This window comes from Scyliorhinus torazame, chromosome 19, assembly GCF_047496885.1.
Source record: "Scyliorhinus torazame isolate Kashiwa2021f chromosome 19, sScyTor2.1, whole genome shotgun sequence".
NCBI lineage: Eukaryota > Metazoa > Chordata > Chondrichthyes > Carcharhiniformes > Scyliorhinidae > Scyliorhinus > Scyliorhinus torazame.
Window position 1 is genome coordinate 31,333,036 of NC_092725.1, and position 21,707 is coordinate 31,354,742.

Here is a 21,707-nt window from a genome sequence, read left to right on the forward strand (position 1 = left end):
AACCAAACGCCTCACGAGCGCCTCCTTGTCTTCCCTAGGAAGTCCGCTTCTGGAACGTCACTTCCGACCGGGCTGGCGGCCCCGGGACCCATCTTGCTCCGGAAACATGTGCGGGCGCACAAATCAGACCCGCTGGTGGAAAAGGTACATCTACTCCACGCTAACCCGCAGTACGCCTACGTGGCGTAGCCAGACGGCCGACAGGACACGGTCACTCTGCGGGACCTGGCGCCCGCCGGAGCTCCCCACCCCCCCCCCAACACAAATCACCTCCCCCTCACTCCCGCCGGTGCACCCCACAGCCACCCCCTTCCCGGGGGGATTGGTCCTCCTCCCAGGCCCGTCCAGGAGTAAGGAAACAGAGGGGGACAGCGCGATGCTCCCAGAGACGACCGGACCCGAGCCAGCACCACCACCGCCACCCGGGCTGAGACGATCGGAAAGGGCGACCAGAGCACCATCTCGACTCATCGAATCGACTTAAGATGTATATAATTCAGTGGCCCAGCAAAGCGGCATTGTTGTAAATAGTTAGCGCTGCTAATCGGGTAAAATGTGAATAATTCGGTGGCCCAGTAAAAGCGGCCTGATTGTATATAGTTCAATGGTTAAGGCACCGACCCTGTAAACCCCGACCACCATACCAGCCACCACCCAGCAGGGTTCTTTTTTAACAAGGGGAGAATGTGGTGGTATGTATTAGGGGTAATACGGTACACCATGAATGCCGAGGAGCTATTGGAGGACTGATGCTGGATCCCGATTGGATCCTCCACCTACTGGGCTCCACCCAGATAGGCGGGGTACAAGAACCTGGGTTTAATCCCCGCAGCTGCATTCTGTGACTGAGCTGCTGGGGAACAAGTCTGAACAAGTCTGCTCAATAAAGCCTCGATTGAAGTTCTTTACGTCTCGCCTCATGTGTAATCGATGGTGCTACAACAGGTACAGCACGGGGTTAGATACAGAGTAAAGCTCCCTCTACACTGTCCCCATCAAACACTCCCAGGACAGGTACAGCACGGGGTTAGATACAGAGTAAAGCTCCCTCTACACTGTCCCCATCAAACACTCCCAGGACAGGTACAGCACGGGGTGAGATACAGAGTAAAGCTCCCTCTACACTGTCCCCATCAAACACTCCCAGGACAGGTACAGCCCGGGGTTAGATACAGAGTAAAGCTCCCTCTACACTGTCCCCATCAAACACTCCCAAAACAGGTACTGCCAGGGGTTAGATACAGAGTAAAGCTCCCTCTACACTGTCCCCATCAAACACTCCCAGGACAGGTACAGCACGATGTTAGATACAGAGTAAAGCTCCCTCTGCACTGTCCCCATCAAACACTCCCAGGACAGGTACAGCACGGGGTGAGATACAGAGTAAAGCTCCCTGTACACTGTCCCCATCAAACACTCCCAGGACAGGTACAGCCCGGGGTTAGATACAGAGTAAAGCTCCCTCTACACTGTCCCCATCAAACACTCCCAAAACAGGTACTGCCAGGGGTTAGATACAGAGTAAAGCTCCCTCTACACTGTCCCAATCAAACACTCCCAGGACAGATACAGCACAGAGTTAGAATCAGAGTAAAGCTCCCTCTCCACTGTTCCCATCAAACACTCCCAGGACAGGTACAGCACGGGGTTAGATACAGAGTAAAGCTCCCTCCACACTGTCCCCATCAAACACTCCCAAAACAGGTACTGCCAGGGGTTAGATACAGAGTAAAGCTCCCTCTACACTGTCCCTATCAAACACCCCCAGGACAGGTACAGCACGGTGTCAGATACAGAGTAAAGCTCCCTCTACACTGTCCCCATCAAACACTCCCAGGACAGGTACAGCACGGGGTTAGATACAGAGTAAAGCTCCCTCTACACTGTCCCCATCAAACACTCCCAGGACAGGTACAGCACGGGGTTAGATACAGAGTAAAGCTCCATCTACACTGTCTCCATCAAACACTCCCAGGACAGGTACAGCACGGGGTTAGATACAGAGTAAAGCTCCCTCTACACTGTCCCCATCAAACACTCCCAGGACAGGTACAGCACGGGGCTAGATACAGAGTAAAGCTCCCTCTACACTGTCCCCATCAAACACTCCCAGGACAGGCACAGCACGGGGTTAGGTACAGAATAAAGCTCCCTCTACACTGTCCCCATCAAACATTCCCAGGACAGGTACACACGGGGTTAGATACAGAGTAAAGCTCCCTCTACACTGTCCCCATCAAACACTCCCAAAACAGGTACTGCCAGGGGTTAGATACAGAGTAAAGCTCCCTCCACAGTGTCCCATCAAACACTCCCAGGACAGGTACAGCACAGGGTTAGAGACAGAGTAAAGCTCCCTCTGCACTGTCCCCATCAAACACTCCCAGGACAGGTACAGCACGGGGTTAGATACAGAGTAAAGCTCCCTCTACACTGTCCCCATCAAACACTCCCAGGACAGGTACAGCACGGGGTTAGATACAGAGTAAAGCTCCCTCTACACTGTCCCCATCAAACACTCCCAGGACAGGTACAGCACGGGGTGAGATACAGAGTAAAGCTCCCTCTACACTGTCCCCATCAAACACTCCCAGGACAGGTACAGCACGGGGTTAGATACAGAGTAAAGCTCCCTCTACACTGTCCCCATCAAACACTCCCAAAACAGGTACTGCCAGGGGTTAGATACAGAGTAAAGCTCCCTCTACACTGTCCCCATCAAACACTCCCAGGACAGGTACAGTACGGGGTTAGATACAGAGTAAAGCTCCCTCTACACTGTCCCAATCAAAGACTCCCAGGACAGATACAGCACAGAGTTAGATACAGAGTAAAGCTCCCTCTCCACTGTCCCCATCAAACACTCCCAGGACAGGTACAGCAGGGGGTTAGATACAGAGTAAAGCTCCCTCTACACTGTCCCCATCAAACACTCCCAAAACAGGTACTGCCAGGGGTTAGATACAGAGTAAAGCTCCCTCTACACTGTCCCCATCAAACACCCCCAGGACAGGTACAGCACGGTGTCAGATACAGAGTAAAGCTCCCTCTACACTGTCCCCATCAAACACTCTCAGGACAGGTACAGCACGGGGTTAGATACAGAGTAAAGCTCCCTTTACACTGTCCCCATCAAACACTCCCAGGACAGGTACAGCACGGGGCTAGATACAGAGTAAAGCTCCCTCTACACTGTCTCCATCAAACACTCCCAGGACAGGCACAGCACGGGGTTAGGTACAGAATAAAGCTCCGTCTACACTGTCCCCATCAAATATTCCCAGGACAGGTACACACGGGGTTAGATACAGAGTAAAGCTCCCTCTACACTGTCCCCATCAAACACTCCCAAAACAGGTACTGCCAGGGGTTAGATACAGAGTAAAGCTCCCTCTACACTGTCCCCATCAAACACTCCCAGGACAGGTACAGCACGGGGCTAGATACAGAGTAAAGCTCCCTCTACACTGTCCCCATCAAACACTCCCAGGACAGGTACAGCACGGGGTTAGATACAGAGTAAAGCTCCCTCTACACTGTCTCCATCAAACACTCCCAGGACAGGTACAGCACGGGGCAAGATACAGAGTAAAGCTCCCTCTACACTGTCCCCATCAAACACTCCCAGGACAGGTACAGCACGGGGCTAGATACAGAGTAAAGCTCCCTCTACACTGTCCCCATCAAACACTCCCAGGACAGGTACAGCACGGAGTTAGATACAGAGTAAAGCTCCCTCTACACTGTCCCCATCAAACACTCACAGGACAGGTACAGCACGGGGCTAGATACAGAGTAAAGCTCCCTCTACACTGTCCCCATCAAACACTCCCAGGACAGGTACAGCACGGGGTTAGATACAGAGTAAAGCTCCCTCTACACTGTCCCCATCAAACACTCACAGGACAGGTACAGCACGGGGCTAGATACAGAGTAAAGCTCCCTCTACACGCGATTGAGTCGATTTTGGCGGCGTGAGAACAGCTGGTGAGTCAGTTTCAGCGGGAGCATTGCGGAAGGAGGTTGCTGGAAGGTAAGTCAACCTTTAAAAGCACTTGTCTTTGCAGGGGCAGGCCAGTCGATTTCGGCGGCGTGAGAACAGCTGGTGAGTGGTGAGTCAGTTTCAGCGGGAGCATTGCGGAAGGAGGGTGCTGGGAGGTAAGTCAACCTTTAAAAGCACTTCTCTTTGCAGGGGCAGGCCAGTCGATTTCGGCGGCGTGAGAACAGCTGGTGAGTCAGTTTCAGCGGGAGCATTGCGGAAGGAGGTTGCTGGAAGGTAAGTCAACCTTTAAAAGCACTTGTCCTTGCAGGGGCAGGCCAGTCGATTTCGGCGGCGTGAGAACAGCTGGCTGGTTAGTCAATTTCAGCAGGAGCTGAGAATTTTTCTTTCTTTTTTTTTTTATTTTAAATTAGTTTTTTAGGCGGGAACAGGAAGTCGACCCGCGGACGTCTGGGAAGACCCTCCCCAATAAATTCTGGTGGAGAGGAAACCCGAGACACTACACGTGTAGTGTCTCCCACCCGCCCTCCTCCTCTAACCTAATAATAAAACCCATTGGTCTGAGGTAAGTGTCATATTTTATTATATTATTATTATTTTTTAGCCAGATCTTGGTAGAAAGTTAGAGGAATGGCAGGGAAGGGAGTGCAATGTTCCTCCTGCAGGATGTTTGAGGTGAGGGATGCAGTTAGTGTCCCTGCTGATTTTACCTGCAGGAAGTGCTGCCATCTCCAGCTCCTCCAAGACCGAGTTAGGGAACTGGAGCTGGAGTTGGAAGAACTTCGGATCATTCGGGAGGCAGAGGGGGTCATAGATAGCAGCTTCAGGGAATTAGTTACACCAAAGATTGGAGATAGGTGGGTAACTGTAAGAGGGACTGGGAAAAAACAGTCAGTGCAGGGATCCCCTGCGGTCGTTCCCCTGAGAAACAAGTATACCGCTTTGGATACTTGTGGGGGGGACGACTTACCAGGGGTAAGCCATGGGGTACGGGCCTCTGGCACGGAATCTGTCCCTGTTGCTCAGAAGGGAAGGGGGGAGAGGAGCAGAGCATTAGTAATTGGGGACTCTATAGTCAGGGGCACAGATAGGAGATTTTGTGGGAGCGTGAGAGACTCACGTTTGGTATGTTGCCTCCCAGGTGCAAGGGTACGTGATGTCTCGGATCGTGTTTTCCGGGTCCTTAGCGGGGAGGGGGAGCAGCCCCAAGTCGTGGTCCACATTGGCACCAACGACATAGGTAGGAAAGGGGACAAGGATGTCAGGCAGGCTTTCAGGGAGCTAGGATGGAAGCTCAGAACTAGAACAAACAGAGTTGTTATCTCTGGGTTGTTGCCCGTGCCACGTGATAGTGAGATGAGGAATAAGGAGAGAGAGCATTTAAACACGTGGCTACAGGGATGGTGCAGGCGGGAGGGATTCAGATTTTTGGATAACTGGGGCTCTTTCTGGGGAAGGTGGGACCTCTACAGACAGGATGGTCTACATCTGAACCTGAGGGGCACAAATATCCTGGGGGGGAGATTTGTTAGTGCTCTTTGGGGGGGTTTAAACTAATGCAGCAGGGGCATGGGAACCTGGATTGTAGTTTTAGGGTAAGGGAGAATGAGAGTATGGAGGTCAGGAGCACAGATTTGACATCGCAGGAGGGGGCCAGTGTTCAGGTAGGTGGTTTGAAGTGTGTCTACTTCAATGCCAGGAGTATACAAAACAAGGTAGGGGAACTGGCAGCGTGGGTTGGTACCTGGGACTTCGATGTTGTGGCCATTTCGGAGACATGGATAGAGCAGGGACAGGAATGGATGTTGCAGGTTCCGGGGTTTAGGTGTTTTAGTAAGCTCAGAGAAGGAGGCAAAAGAGGGGGAGGTGTGGCGCTGCTAGTCAAGAGCAGTATTACGGTGGCGGAGAGGATGCTAGATGGGGACTCTTCTGCCGAGGTAGTATGGGCTGAAGTTAGAAACAGGAAAGGAGAGGTCACCCTGTTGGGAGTTTTTTATAGGCCTCCTAATAGTTCTAGGGATGTAGAGGAAAGGATGGCAAAGATGATTCTGGATATGAGCGAAAGTAACAGGGTAGTTATTATGGGAGATTTTAACTTTCCAAATATTGACTGGAAAAGATATAGTTCGAGTACAATAGATGGGTCGTTTTTTGTACAGTGTGTGCAGGAGGGTTTCCTGAAACAATATGTTGACAGGCCAACAAGAGGCGAGGCCACGTTGGATTTGGTTTTGGGTAATGAACCAGGCCAGGTGTTGGATTTGGAGGTAGGAGAGCACTTTGGGGACAGTGACCACAATTCGGTGACGTTTACGTTAATGATGGAAAGGGATAAGTATACACCGCAGGGCAAGAGTTATAGCTGGGGGAAGGGCAATTATGATGCCATTAGACGTGACTTGGGGGGGATAAGGTGGAGAAGTAGGCTGCAGGTGTTGGGCACACTGGATAAGTGGGGCTTGTTCAAGGATCAGCTACTGCGTGTTCTTGATAAGTATGTACCGGTCAGACAGGGAGGAAGGCGTCAAGCGAGGGAACCGTGGTTTACCAAGGAAGTGGAATCTCTTGTTAAGAGGAAGAAGGAGGCCTATGTGAAGATAAAGTGTGAAGTTTCGGTTGGGGCGATGGATAGTTACAAGGTAGCGAGGAAGGATCGAAAGAGAGAGCTAAGACGAGCAAGGAGGGGACATGAGAAGTATTTGGCAGGAAGGATCAAGGAAAACCCAAAAGCTTTCTATAGGTATGTCAGGAATAAGCGAATGACTAGGGAAAGAGTAGGACCAGTCAAGGATAGGGATGGGAAATTGTGTGTGGAGTCTGAAGAGATAGGCGAGATACTAAATGAATATTTTTCGTCAGTATTCACTCAGGAAAAAGATAATGTTGTGGAGGAGAATGCTGAGCCCCAGGCTAATAGAATAGATGGCATTGAGGTACGTAGGGAAGAGGTGTTGGCAATTCTGGACAGGCTGAAAATAGATAAGTCCCCGGGACCTGATGGGATTTATCCTAGGATTCTATGGGAGGCCAGGGAAGAGATTGCTGGACCTTTGGCTTTGATTTTTATGTCATCATTGGCTACAGGAATAGTGCCAGAGGACTGGAGGACAGCAAATGTGGTCCCTTTGTTCAAAAAGGGGAGCAGAGACAACCCCGGCAACTATAGACCGGTGAGCCTCACGTCTGTAGTGGGTAAAGTCTTGGAGGGGATTATAAGAGACAAGATTTATAATCATCTAGATAGGAATAATATGATCAGGGATAGTCAGCATGGCTTTGTGAAGGGTAGGTCATGCCTCACAAACCTTATTGAGTTCTTTGAGAAGGTGACTGAACAGGTAGACGAGGGTAGAGCAGTTGATGTGGTGTATATGGATTTCAGCAAAGCGTTTGATAAGGTTCCCCACGGTAGGCTATTGCAAAAAATACGGAGGCTGGGGATTGAGGGTGATTTAGAGATGTGGATCAGAAATTGGCTAGCTGAAAGAAGACAGAGGGTGGTGGTTGATGGGAAATGTTCAGAATGGAGTACAGTCACAAGTGGAGTACCACAAGGATCTGTTCTGGGGCCGTTGCTGTTTGTCATTTTTATCAATGACCTAGAGGAAGGCGCAGAAGGGTGGGTGAGTAAATTTGCAGACGATACTAAAGTCGGTGGTGTTGTCGATAGTGTGGAAGGATGTAGCAGATTACAGAGGGATATAGATAAGCTGCAGAGCTGGGCCGAGAGGTGGCAAATGGAGTTTAATGTAGAGAAGTGTGAGGTGATTCACTTTGGAAGGTTGGAAGGAATAACAGGAATGCGGAATATTTGGCTAATGGTAAAGTTCTTGAAAGTGTGGATGAGCAGAGGGATCTAGGTGTCCATGTACATAGATCCCTGAAAGTTGCCACCCAGGTTGATAGGGTTGTGAAGAAGGCCTATGGAGTGTTGGCCTTTATTGGTAGAGGGATTGAGTTCCGGAGTCGGGAGGTCATGTTGCAGCTGTACAGAACTCTGGTACGGCCGCATTTGGAGTATTGCGTACAGTTCTGGTCACCGCATTATAGGAAGGACGTGGAGGCTTTGGAGCGGGTGCAGAGGAGATTTACCAGGATGTTGCCTGGTATGGAGGGAAAATCTTATGAGGAAAGGCTGATGGACTTGAGGTTGTTTTCGTTGGAGAGAAGAAGGTTAAGAGGAGACTTAATAGAGACATACAAAATGATCAGGGGGTTGGATAGGGTGGACAGTGAGAGCCTTCTCCCGCGGATGGATATGGCTGGCACGAGGGGACATAACTTTAAACTGAGGGGTAATAGATATAGGACAGAGGTCAGAGGTAGGTTCTTTACGCAAAGAGTAGTGAGGCCGTGGAATGCCCTACCTGCTACAGTGGTGAACTCGCCAACATTGAAGGCATTTAAAAGTTTATTGGATAAACATATGGATGATAATGGCATAGTGTAGGTTGGATGGCTTTTGTTTCGGTGCAACATCGTGGGCCGAAGGGCCTGTACTGCGCTGTATTGTTCTATGTTCTATGTTCTACACTGTCCCCATCAAACACTCCCAGGACAGGTACAGCACGGGGCTAGATACAGAGTAAAGCTCCCTCTACACTGTCCCCGTCAAACACTCCCAGGACAGGTACAGCACGAGGTTAGATACAGAGTAAAGCTCCCTCTACACTGTCCCCATCAAACACTCCCAGGACAGGTACAGCACGAGGTTAGATACAGAGTAAAGCTCCCTCTACACTGTCTCCATCAAACACTCCCAGGACAGGTACAGCACGGGGCTAGATACAGAGTAAAGCTCCCTCTACACTGTCCCCATCAAACACTCCCAGGACAGGTACAGCACGGGTTAGATACAGAGTAAAGCTCCCTCTACACTGTCCCCATCAAACACTCCCAGGACAGGTACAGCATGGGGTTAGATACAGAGTAAAGCTCCCTCTACACTGTCCCCATCAAACACTCCCAGGACAGGTACAGCACGGGGTTAGATACAGAGTAAAGCTCCCTCTACACTGTCTCCATCAAACACTCCCAGGACAGGTACAGCACGGGGCTAGATACAGAGTAAAGCTCCCTCTATACTGTCCCCATCAAACACTCCCAGGACAGGTACTGCACAGGGTTAGATACAGAGTAAAGCTCCCTCTACACTGTCTCCATCAAACACTCCCAGGACAGGTACAGCACGGGGCTAGATACAGAATGTAGCGATATCATGTTTGTAATTGACCGACTGACCACGAGGAATCTCACTAATATGTAAGTGATTTTAGAGTCAGGTGACCCCCTCAGACTGGCTGGAGGAAGCTGAAGAGGGGTTGCTTGTGCATGTTCATACTTTTATTCATCTGTTGTTTTGTATATAGTTTACCCACAGTAATGTTAATAAATTGTTTATGAGACTTCCGGTGGCGGCCATGGTGTGAGTGGTCGCACATTTGGTGGGGGATCATGAGGAGCAGCCTGCCCCGATGGCGGAGATGGGGTTGATGTGAAATCAACAAAGGAGGCTGCAGGAGAAGGTAGAGGATCTGGAGAACAGATCGCGCAGGCAGATCGTTCGGATCGTCGGCCTGCCGGAGGGCAGTGAGGGAGCGGACGTCGGTGTTTCTGTGGCGTGCATGTTCGAGAAGCTACTAGGTGAAGGGGCATTTGCTCGGCCAATGGAGGTGGACTGGGGGCACAGGGCGCTGATGAGGAAGTCGCAAGGGAACGAGCCGCCGAGGCGATGGTGGCTCTTGGAAAAGGAGCGGATTTTGAAGTGGGCCAGGCAGACGGCAGCTGGACATGGGAAGGCAGTGAACTACGTGTCTATCAGGACCTGGGTGCGGAGGTGAAGGTGGCCCTCTTTAAGAAGGGGGTGAAGTTCGGCATGTACCCAGCACACTTGTGGGTAACATATGAAGGCCGGGAACTCTACTTTGCTTCACCAGAGGAGGCAATGGAATTTGTTCGAGGCAATGGACTGGCAGGAGAAGGAGGACATTAAACTCTGGAGATGTTCCGTTCTGTATTTTTGTGGTTAGGGGCAGTTTAGGGTTTGTTTTGTTCTTGATGGGGGACGGTGGGTTGCTCTTTTCTTGACCTCGAGAATAGAGGATTGTGCGCTAGGGGAGGACCAGACGGGGTCCATTGGTGATGGCGTTGAGTGCATCAACGGACGAGAAGGGGATATTCATATTTCAGTGCCTGCCTATTCTTATCTCCAAGGCCTTCTTTAAGATGGTGAATGCGGTGATCTCTGGGTTCGTGTTGGCAGGTAAAACCCCACGGGGAAGGCTTTACCCTGCGGGGCAGAAGGTGCTGCTGGAGCGGGGTCGAGGGTTAGGGGACCTATTTTTTCGCCGGCAGCTTTCTGTGCTTGGAGGAGTTTGAGCTGCCCGGGGGAAATGGTTTCCGCTACTTGCAGGCGAGAGACTTTGCGCGGAGACAGGTTCCAACCTTTCCGCACCTGCCGCTCCAGGGGATACAGGATAAGGTAAGTGTCGAGAACGGGAGTGGGGGAGGGGGGGAAAGGTATCGGAAATTTATTAAGAGCTCATGGAATGGCAGGGAGCCCCGACAGGAGAGGTGAAGCGAAACTGGGAAGAAGAATTGGGCAGGGAATTAGAGGCGGGGTTGTGGGAGGATGCCCTGAGGAGAGACACTGCGTCGATGTGTGCCAGGCTTAGCCTGATGCAAGTCAAGGTGGTCCACAGGGCGCATATGACTGTGGCCCGGGTGAGCCAGTTCTTAGAAGGGGTGGAGGATAGGTGTGGGGGAAGGCCCGCAAATCACGTCCGCATGTTTTGGGCGTGTCCGAGGCTTAGGGGATTTTGGCAAGGATTTGCCGATGTCATGTCAAAAGTATTGACGGTACGGGTGGTTCGGAGTCCAGAGGTGGTGATTTTTGGTGTGTCGGAAGACGCGGGAGTCCAGGGGGCGAGAGAGGCCGATGTTTTGGCCTTTGCCTCCCTGGTAGCCCGAAGACGGATCGTATTGGCATGGAGGGACTCGGAGCCCCCGAAATCGGGGGTATGGGTAGTGACATGGCCGGGTTTCTCAGGCTTGAGAAGATCAAGTTCGCCCTGAGAGGATCAACGTTAGGGATCGTTCGGAGGTGGCAGCCGTTTATCGACTTCTTTGGGGAAAATTATGCGGTCAGCAGAAAAGGGGGGGGGGTTAAAGGGAAAGAGGGAGGCGTTAAAGGGAAAAAGGGAGGCGTGGGGGGCTGGCTGAGGTGGGAACAGAGGGATTGGGGAATTGTGTATGTAAGCCATGTTGGCTGGGGTTGGTTGGTTGGGTGTTATTTGCTTTGTTGTTTTTTCCTCTTAAATTGTTAAAATTATATGCGCCTTAATAAAAATATTTTCAAAAACAATTGTTTACAGTTTTAGCTACAAGTATTCTTGTAATATAAACCAGGCCACCTGACAAGAGCATTACATGGTACCAGGGCTGGATGGTATTAACACGGAGAAAGCCTGCCAACATTACATGGTACCAGGACTGGATGGTATTAACACTGAGAAAGCCTGCCACGAAGTCCACAGAGATTTGAAGATTTTGCAGACTGCAAGAATGGAGTCCTTGAGGCCACCAATGAGTGTCATATTTCATGGAAACGTAGACAGCAACTGGTGTGTGCTTAAATAACACTTCAATCTGTTTCTTACTGCAGTGCATTTTGCAGATCAATCGGATTTACGTAAGGTAGCAATGCTCCTAATAGCGGCAAAGCCAGAAGCAATTGCTGTGTTTAATCCATTTAAATTTGCAAACGATGAAGATAGTAAAAATTTGAACGAAGTAATTTGAAGATTTGATGCCCATTGCAGCCCCAGAAAGAATGAAATTTTGTGAACGCTGTGTGTTCAGGTCACATTTACAGAAGATAGGGGAGTCCATCGATCATTTCGTCACTGATTTAAAGTTAAAAGTTGGAACGTATAATTTTTCTGCGGGGGAATCTTCCCTGATTCGGGACCAGATTGTGTTTGGTGAGAACGAAAATAAGCTGAGGGGACAGTTGCTGAGGAAAGCAGAGTTATCTTTGGAACAAACAGTTAAGATTTGTCAGGCTCACGGGCTAGCAGCACAGCATTCTAAAATGTTTCTCAGTAATGGCGGCGTCTCCTTGGAGGGAAACACTCCAGTTGCCGCCCTTTTTACAAAAAGACAGGACTTGTCCAAAAAAAGGCGGGAAAGTTCCTGCAGCTCCTCGCACACCAACAAACAGGTTAAAGATCAGCACAAAGTATTTTGGTGTAAAATATGTGGTCAAGGCACAAATTAAGGCAGTGTCCAGCGTTTGGCAAATTTTGTTCCAGATGCAAAGGAAAAAAAATCACTTTGCTCAGAATTGTTACTCTAAGCTCAACCCCAGACCAGCACAATGGAAGACACAGTCTCCAGTGATGAAACATCATTGTTTGTTACAGTAATAATATAATAACAATCCTTTTATTCTCACAAGTAGGCTTACATTAACACTGCAATGAAGTTACTGTGAAAAGCCCCCTAGTCACCACATTTCGGCACCTGTTCGGGTACACATGGGAGAATTCAGAATTCTCAGCTGGTACGGGAATTGAACCCATGCTGCTGACCTTGTTCTGCATCACAAACCAGCTGTTTAGCCCACTGAGCTAAACCAGCCCCTAATAACACAGAAGAATATCTTTTTGGAGACATCAAACACACTCTCCAGCACTTAAAAAAATGCAAACTGATACTCCATTTAAAATAAATGCGGTTGATGAGGACAAATGGCTGCTACCACTTGAAGTGAACGGTACAGTGGTCCAATTGAAGTTAGACACTGGTGCCAAAGCCAATCTAATCAGCGTGACTGCTTTTAAAAATCTAAAAATTCAGCCGATTAGAAGAAATCACAAAATATCTCAGAGATTTGAATGGTTCCTGCATCAAACGTTATGGGGCTTGTGTAGTGGTGAAGAACATGATTTATTCCATCCCATTCTATATTGTATCCGATGGCTTGGATTCATTATTAGATGATCAGTCCTGTGAAGAATTAGGTCTCGCGCAGTTGGTATGCAGCATCCATAATGGATTGGATCAACACTCCCAACGATTCTGAGAACATTTATCAGCAAATTCAGTGACATGTTCAGAGTTTTTGGTACACTACCATTCACCTACAAGATACAACTGAGGATGATACAAAACCTGTGATACAGGCACCTGCAACTCTTCGGGATCACCTCAAAAGGGAGCTGGACAGAATGACAAAATTAATCAGAAAGATAGAAGCACCTAACGACTGGGTAACCTCCATGGTTTGTGTAAAGAAAAAGAATGGCAATATTCACATATGCATGGATCCTAAAGATCTTAACAAGGATATCAAAAGAGAACATTACGGAGATACCCTCAATTACAACTCGAGAGAGATGATTGGGAATACAAAGGCTTTAATTACCGGAGAACCAGACAGCTGCCGAGAAGTGTGCTCACTGCACGCTGCCCACTGAACATTACCTTAAATATGGCTCCCTGGGGGGTGGAGCCAGAGGCGGAGTCCCCCAGGGTTCCAAACCCGGTCTTAAAGGGATCATTATATTAAAGGTGCAGTAATCAATCATCACAATTACCAAATACCAAAGCGTGAGGAAATCACATCTGAGATGACGGGTGCACAATTCTTTACAAAACTTGATGTATCTCAGGATTTCTGGAAACGAACGCTGGAGGAACAAAGTACAAAATGCTGCACTTTTAATTCGCCATTTGGACGGTGCTGCTTTCCGAGAACACTGTTTGGGATCATTTCTGTATCAGAAATTTTTCACAGTGCCATGGAGCATATAATCAAAGGCATCGAAGGTGTACGTGTGTCCGTGGATGATATCATCTTCCGCCGCTCAATCACATAAGAGCACAATACGAGGTTGCTTAAAGTTCTAACGAGCATCAGGAGAAATGGGCTGAAGCTCAACGAGTGCCAATCTGGAGTGACTGAGGTCACATTCCCCAGTGACAATCTCTCATCACATGGCATTGAGCCGGACAAGAACAAAATCAAAGCAATTCTCAACAGGCCAAAACCACACGACAAGAAAGCCATTTTAAGAGTGACGGGAATGATCCATTTTACCGGGAAATTCATTCCAAACCTGTCAGCAAAAACAACATATCAACGTGATCTCCTGCACAAGGCAACGGATTTCACTGTGACTGAGCAACGTGAGCAAGAGTGGAAGAAGCTCAAGACTTCAGTAACCACCACCCCAGCTTTGACATATTTTGACCCGTCTAAGCAGATTAAAGTGTCAACAGCCATGCCCAAAGATGGTCTGGGAGCAGTTCATCTGGAACTCGAGCATGATGATTGGATACCAGTCGCGTATGCATCACAGTCCATGACGACAACAGAGCAGAGGTACGCTCAACTCGAAAAAGAATGCTTGGGTTTCGTTGTAGGCTTGGAGATATTTCACGACTACATCTATGGGCTTCCAACTTTCACAGTTGAGGCAGATCATTGTCCTTTGGTTATCAAGAAAAATCTCAACCAATTATCTCCGCGCATTCAGAGGTTGATGAAGTTACAACGCTATGACTTCAATCTCATCAACACGCAAGGCGAATATTTGTTCTTCGCAGATGCATTATCGAGAGCGCCGATACAAAGTATTAGTAGTGAAATTGCCGAAGATATAGATCTGCATGTCAATCTTATTTCCACACTACTACCAGTATCAGATACAAAACTGTGAGATACAAGAGACCCGGAAGGATCAAACTCTTCAAGAGGTGATGAGGAACATCAACTCACACTGGCCCAGAGGCCAATGTATGGAGTTCTACAATATAAGGTCTGAACTCAGTATCATTAATGGAGTGGGACTTTGTTTGAACACTATAGTCATACCACAATCTCTTCGCAAGGATGTACTGTAGAGGATACATGATCGACATCTCGGGATTGAGAAGAGTAAACGGAGAGCTTGTGACTGTTTGCTGGCCAGGTATAAACCAGGATATTGGCAGGATGGTCTGTTGTTGTGACACATGCCAGACACATCGTTGAAAGCAAATAAGAGAACCTATGTGAATATCTGATTTACCCACGGCACCACGGCGGAAAGTAGCTATTGCTCTCTTTCACCTACGAGGGAAAGATTATTTAATGACCATAGGCTATTTTTCAAACTATCCCGAAATGGCTCTACTGTCAAGCATAACGGCACGCAGTGTCATACTGCATACCAAGTCAATTTTTGCTGGACACGGAATTCCATAAGTCGTCGTGACAACGGTCCTTCTTTTAACTGTAAAGAGTGGCAACACCTCGCAGTCACGTATGTTTCAATCAGATTGTGTCGAGTCTGTTGTACCCTCAAGCAAATGGAAAAGCTGAACAAGGTGTGCATATTGTTAAGTGTTATGGGCCAGGGTTTAGAGCACCCCAAAGTGCATCATGCAGTTCACCTGACACACTGCTTTTACTAGATTGTGGTATGGGGAGCACACGGCCCCACTCTACACGTGTGGTACAGCAGAAATTTAAGAGTTTTTTTTTTTTAAAGCAAAACAATGTTTATTCTATGAACTCAGTTAACTTTTTTTAAAACATACAGTGAACATCTTAGCAACCATCAATTCAAATACAACCCCCAAAGAATACAACATTCTAAGTAATTCTAACACAGTGTATGGAAAGGCTCAGTAAACCAAGGTCCACCACACTAAGAAAACAAAAAGGGACTGTCAATAGAGAATTAAAGGTGCTATATTTAAATGCGCGCAGTGTACGGAACAAGGTAGATGAGCTTGTGGCCCAGATTGTGACTGGCAGGTATGATGTGGTAGGCATCACAGAGACATGGTTGCAGGGGGTTCAGGACTGGCATTTAAACATCCAGGGATTCACAACCTATCGAAAAGACAGGGAGGTGGGCAGAGGGGGCGGGGTTGCCTTGTTAATTAGGAATGAAATTAAATCAATAGCACTAAATGACATAGGGTCAGATGATATGGAGTCTGTGTGGGTAGAGTTGAGGAACCACAAAGGCAAAAAAAACATAATGGGAGTTATGTACAGGCCTCCTAACAGTGGCCAGGACCGGGGGCACAAAATGCACCACGAAATAGGAAGTGCATGTCAGAAAGGCAAGGTCACAGTGATCATGGGGGACTTCAATATGCAGGTGGACTGGGTAAATAATGCTGCCAATGGACCCAAGGAAAGGGAATTCATTGAATGTTTACAGGAGGGCTTTTTGGAACAGCTTGTGATGGAGCCCATGAGGGAACAGGCCATTCTGGACTTAGTGTTATGTAATGAGCCAGACTTGATTAAAGATCTTAAAGTAAGGGAGCATTTAGGAGGCAGTGATCATAATATGGTAGAATTCAATCTCCAACTTGAAAGAAGGTAGAATCAGATGTAAAGGTGTTACAGTTAAATAAAGGTAACTACAGGGGCATGAGGGAGGAACTGACGAAAATCGACTGGGAGCAGAGCCTAGTGGGAAAGACAGTAGAACAGCAATGGCAGGAGTTTCTGGGAGTAATTGAGGACACAGTACAGAGGTTCATCCTAAAGAAAAGAAAGGTTATCAGAGGGGGGATTAGGCAGCCATGGCTGACAAAGGACGTTAGGGAATGCATCAAAGCAAAAGAGAAAGCCTATAATGTGGCAAAGAGTAGTGGGAAGTCAGAAGATTGGGAAGGCTACAAAAACAAACAGAGGATAACAAAGAGAGAAATAAGAGAGGATCAAATATGAAGGTAGGCTAGCCAGTAACATTAGGAATGATAGTAAAAGTTTCTTTAAATACATTAAAAACAAACGGGAGGCAAAAGTTGACATTGGGCCGCTCCAAAATGACACTGGTAATTTTGTGATGGGAGACAAGGAAATAGCTGAGGAACTAAATAAGTACTTTGCGTCAGTCTTCACAGTAGAAGACATGAGTAATATCCCAACAATTCCGGAGAGTCAGGGGGCAGAGTTGAATATGGTAGCCATCACAAAGGAGAAAGTGCTAGAGAAACTAAGAGGTCTAAAAATTGATAAATCTCCAGGCCCAGATGGACTACATCCTAGAGTTCTAAAGGAGCTAGCTGAAGAAATAGTGGAGGCGTTAGTTATGATCTTTCAAAAGTCACTGGAGTCAGGGAAAGTCCCAGAGGATTGGAAAATCGCTGTTGTAACCCCCCTGTTCAAGAAGGGAACAAGGAAAAAGATGGAAAATTATAGGCCAATTAGCCTAACCTCGGTTGTTGGCAAGATTCTAGAATCCATTGTTAAGGATGAGATTTCTAAATTCTTGGAAGTGCAGGGTCAGATTAGGACAAGTCAGCATGGATTTAGTAAGGGGAGGTCATGCCTGACAAACCTGTTAGAGTTCTTTGAAGAGATAACAAATAGGTTAGACCAAGGAGAGCCAATGGATGTTATCTATCTTGACTTCCAAAAGGCCTTTGATAAGGTGCCTCACGGGAGACTGCTGAGTAAAATAAGGGCCCATGGTATTCGAGGCAAGGTACTAACATGGATTGACGATTGGCTGTCAGGCAGAAGGCAGAGAGTTGGGATAAAAGGTTCTTTTTCGGAATGGCAACCGGTGACGAGTGGTGTCCCGCAGGGTTCAGTGTTGGGGCCACAGCTGTTCTCTTTATATATTAACAATCTAGATGACGGGACTGGGGGCATTCTGGCTAAGTTTGCCGATGATACAAAGATAGGTGGAGGGGCAGGTAGTATGGAGGAGGTGGGGAGGCTGCAGAAAGATTTAGACAGTTTAGGAGAGTGGTCCAAGAAATGGCTAATGAAATTCAACGTGGGCAAGTGCGAGGTCTTGCACTTTGGAAAAAAGAATAGAGGCATGGACTATTTTCTAAACGGTGACAAAATTCATAATGCTGAAGTGCAAAGGGACTTGGGAGTCCTAGTCCAGGATTCTCTAAAGGTAAACTTGCAGGTTGAGTCCGTAATTAAGAAAGCAAATGCAATGTTGTCATTCATCTCAAGAGACTTGGAATATAAAAGCAGGGATGTACTTCTGAAGCTTTATAAAGCATTAGTTAGGCCCCATTTAGAATACTGTGAGCAATTTTGGGCCCCACACCTCAGGAAGAACATACTGGCACTGGAGCGGGTCCAGCGGAGATTCACACGGATGATCCCAGGAATGGTAGGCCTAACATACGATGAACGTCTGAGGATCCTGGGATTATATTCATTGGAGTTTAGGAGGTTGAGGGGAGATCTAATAGAAACTTACAAGATAATGAATGGCTTAGATAGGGTGGATGTAGGGAAGTTGTTTCCATTAGCAGGGGAGACTAGGACCCGGGGGCACAGCCTTAGAATAAAAGGGAGTCACTTTAGAACAGAGATGAGGAGAAATTTCTTCAGCCAGAGAGTGGTGGGTCTGTGGAATTCATTGCCACAGAGGGTGGTGGAGGCCGGGGCGTTGAGTGTCTTTAAGACAGAAGTTGATAAATTCTTGATTTCTCGAGGAATTAAGGGCTATGGAGAGAGAGCGGGTAAATGGAGTTGAAATCAGCCATGATTGAATGGTGGAGTGGACTCGATGGGCCGAATGGCCTTACTTCCGCTCCTATGTCTTATGGTCTAATACTTAACTTCCCTTTTAACATCCATAAGACAACAGAACCCTTTGTACAGAAAGACATCAGGTTTAACTTCACCACTGAGAGCAGTTATCACTCTGAATTCACCAAATGGACATTTAGAAGCTTGCAGAGATTCACACACATCCTGCTGTGATTGCAGCTTCTCCAAAACTAAAACGAAAACAAAACACAGACACACCTAAGCTTTCCCTCAAAGCGAAACTAAAAAGCAGAGCCAGAGCTCAGCTCCACCCACACTCTGACATCACTGCAGCCACTTGAGCAAACATTTCTTAAAGTGACATTACCATGACATAAGCAATGGACAACCAATCTGATCCAGATCTGGCACTATTGAGTTACAGAGCAACACCATTGTCACAGGGTAGATCGCCAGCAGTTACTCATGAATAGAAGGTTGCATACCACGCTTCCATACTTTACCACCTGAGCAGAACCATATATCATAGAATTTACAATGCAGGAGGCCATTTGGCCCATTGAGTGCGCACCGTCTCTTGGAAAGAGCACCCTACCTAAGCCCACACCTCTACCCTATCCCTGCAACCCAGTAACCCCACCTAACCTTTTTGGACATGAGGGGCAATTTAGCATGGCCAATCCAACTAACCTGCACATCTTTGGACTGTGGGAGGAAAATGTGCAGACTCCGCACAGACAGTTACCCAAGCCGGGAATCAAACCCGGGACCCTGGAGCTGTGAAGCAACAGTGCTAACCACTGTGCTACCGTGCCGGCCATAAATTCTTACAATTTTTAAAATCACAAATAGAACTCTACATGAATATTTTTCCTCCCCGTGAAGAGTAGTGATGACATTGAGAGAGTAAAGCTTCAGGCAATTGGTCGAGAAAAGCCATTGTACTTGGAGAAGTAGCACCTCGTTCCTGCAATGTGCAGACAGGGGAAGGGATGGTTTGAAGAAGAAATCATCGCGCACTCTTGAAAACCAGAGAAGGCTTACACAACAATGCGATGGATGAAGAATCGACGTCAGAATCTACCTCAGCTGCAGTGTCAGATAGTTCAGCAGTTCCTGAGCATGAGAATGTCATGGAGAACATTGAAGCTACAAATACTGAGCGGCAAAGTGCAACTTTGAGAACATCAGCCAGAGTCAGAAGAAAACTTGATCGACTCAATTTGTAGGTTTGGACTATTATATGTACATTTGTTAAACCAGTTTTTAAAAAAATAATATGGTTAGATTCATAGGCTCAGATATCACATGTAAACATATGGATGATAATATATTTATTCCTTCAAAGGAAAGGGGATGTAGTGAGATCATGGTTGTGTTGTAATTCACTGACTGACCACTCGGGGTCTCACTAGTATATAAGTGGATGTTAAGAGTCAGGTGACCCCTCTGACCGGCTGGAGGAAGCTGAAAAGAGAGGTTGCTTGATCTTACGGTTATTCATGTTGTTTTCTATATAGTTGACTCACAGTTAATGTTAATAAATCGTTTATAGCTTTAGTTACAAGTGTTTTTGCAACATAAATCAGGTCATCCGACAAGAACATTACACAGAGCTCCCTCTACACTGTCCCCATCACTCTCAGGACAGGTACAGTACGGGGTTAGATAGAGTAAAGCTCCCTCCACACTGTCCCCATCAAACACTCCCAGGACAGGTACAGTATGCGGTTAGAGTAAAGCTCCCTCTACACTGTCCCCATCAGGACAGGTACAGCACAGGGTTAGATACAGAGTAAAAGTCCCTCTACACTATCCCCATCAAACACTCCCAGGACAGGTACAGCAGGGGTTAGATACAGAGTAAAGCTCCCTCTACACTGTCCCCATCAAACACTCCCAGGACAGGTACAGCACAGGGTTAAAGGGCAGAGCTCCCTCTGCACCCCATTAACTCTCGTGCTGTCGCAGTGAGAATTTCCATCAATGCTTGGTGCAGTTTTTGGCTTTCGTGCTCAGGCCAGGCCCTGCAAACCTCTCCCTTGCAGGATCCACTTCACTCCAGTGAACTGTTTCCAGGCACAGCAATAGTAGGCCATTCAGCCCATCAAGCCTGCTCTGCTATACAACAGGATCGTGGCTGATCGCCTATTTCAATGCCTTTCCCAGCCCATACTATCTCCATATCTTTGTTCATTGAGATTTAGAAAGCTGTCAAACTGCTTTAAGCATATTCAGTGACTGAGCTTCCAGTCCGCTGGGCCAGAGAATACCAAATATCGTCACCCAGAGTGGAGGCAGTTGTTCTCCTCTGTCCTAATTGGCTTCCCCCATATTTTGCAATTGTACTTCCTCCCCAACCAAGGGAAACGTCTTACCTACACCTACCCTGTCTAACCCTGGAGTATTTTGCAGGTTTCAATTAGATCACCTCTCATCGGTTGGAACTCAAGACTATAGGCCGTTTCCACAATCTCTTTTCATAGGACAATCCCGTCATCCCCGGAACAAGAATCCCCTTCCGTGACAATAATTTCCTTCCTAAGGTAAAGGGACCAGAACTGCACACAGCACTCCAGGTGTGGTCCAACCCAGCTCCTAAACAATTGAAGCATACCTCACAACTCCCGCACTCACCTCGTGATAAAGGTCAACATATTATTAGCTTTCCTTTTTTTTTTAAATTTAGAGTACCCAATTTGTTTTTTCCAATTAAGGGGCAATTTATCGTGGTCAATCCACCTACCCTGCACATCCTTGGGTTGTGGGGGTGAAATCCACGCAGACACGGGGAGAATGTGCAAACTCCAGACGGACAGTGACCCAGAGCCGGGATCGAACCTGGCACCTCGGCGCCGTGAGGCAGCAGAGCTAACCCACTGCGCCACCGTGCTGTCCCAATAGCTTGCAGTACCTGCCTTGCTAGTCGGCAGAGACTCCTGGACAAGGACACCCAGCTCCCTTTGTGCATCTTCACTTTCTAATCTCTGAAGAAATATTTCCAAAAATCTGTACCCCAAAGTGAATAAGATGGGCGGGCAGAGACGGCAGACCAAGGAGACGGGCAGACGCGAGGGGAAGGTGGAGTTGGGGGGGGGCGAGGAGTCAGGGAAGGGGTGGGCGAGGAGGCAGGGGAGAGTGTGACAGAGCCGGGCCCAAGGGAGCAGAGCG